This window comes from Bombina bombina, unplaced genomic scaffold (assembly GCF_027579735.1).
Source record: "Bombina bombina isolate aBomBom1 unplaced genomic scaffold, aBomBom1.pri scaffold_1041, whole genome shotgun sequence".
NCBI classification, from domain to species: domain Eukaryota; kingdom Metazoa; phylum Chordata; class Amphibia; order Anura; family Bombinatoridae; genus Bombina; species Bombina bombina.
This window is the reverse complement of record NW_026512444.1, coordinates 8,737-10,000: the sequence shown is the minus strand read 5'-3', so window position 1 is coordinate 10,000 and position 1,264 is coordinate 8,737.

Below are 1,264 nucleotides of genomic sequence, written 5' to 3'. Positions count from 1 at the left end.
ATACACATACATACACACATATACATATATACACACACACACACACATTAACATATATACATACATACATTTTATTTATTTATTTTAAACTACTGCATATGAAGGACTTTCCTACCAAGAGCTGATTCAGAAGCAAAAAAACACAACATAATTTATGTAAGAACTTACCTTATAAATTAATTTCTTTCACATTGGCAAGAGTCCATGAGCTAGGGATGTATGGGATATACAATCCTACCAGGAGTGGCAAAGTTTCCCAAACCTCAAAATGCCTATAAATACACCTCCCATCACACCCACAATTCAGTTTAACAAATAGCCAAGTAGTGAGGTGATAACAAAAGGAGGAAAAAAGCATACAAAAAGAGGAACAGGAAATATAATTGTGCTTTTATAAAAAAAAAAACATAACCACCATAAAAAGGGTGGGCCTCAAGGACTCTTGCCAATATGAAAGAAATTAATTTATCAGGCAAGTTCTTAAATAAATTATGTTTTCTTTCATGTAATTGGCAAGAGTCCATGAGCTAGTGACGTATGGGATAGAAATCCCCAAGACGTGGAAGTCCACACAAGAGTCACTAGAGAGGGAGGGACACAATAACAGCTATTTCCACTGAGAAATTAAATCCACAAAATATTTTTTTTATAAATAAAAGTTTTTCTTAAAAACAAAAACAAATCAAAAGCAGTAGAGACTGAGACAGCTGCCTGAAGACCTTTCCTACCAAAGACTGCTTCAGAAGAAGCAAATACATCAAAATAGTAAAAACAAGAAAAGTATGAAGAGATCAAATTACTGCTTCGCAAATTTGATCATCCGAAGTTTCATTCTGAAAAAGTCCAAGAAATGGCAACTGAACTTGGTAGAATGAGCTGTAAATCTCTGAGGCAGAGCCTGCCCTGCCTCCAAATAAGTCTTGAAAAACAAAAGCTTTAACCAGGATGTCAAAGAAATGGCAGAGGTTTACATCCAAAGAATGTAAAGAACTGTCAAAGAATTCTTTAGGATTAGGACACAAAGAAGGAACAACAATTTATCTACTAATGTTGTTCAAATGCACAACCTTAGGAAAAAAAGAAGTTCACAAAATAACTTATCTAGACGAAAAAATCAGATAAGAAGACACACAAGAAAGAGCTGATAAATCAGAAACTCTTCTAGCAGAAGATATAGCCAAAAGAAAAGATAATTTATACTTACCTGATAAATTTGTTTCTTTTTAGACACTATGAGTCCACGGATTTCATCCTTACTTGTGGG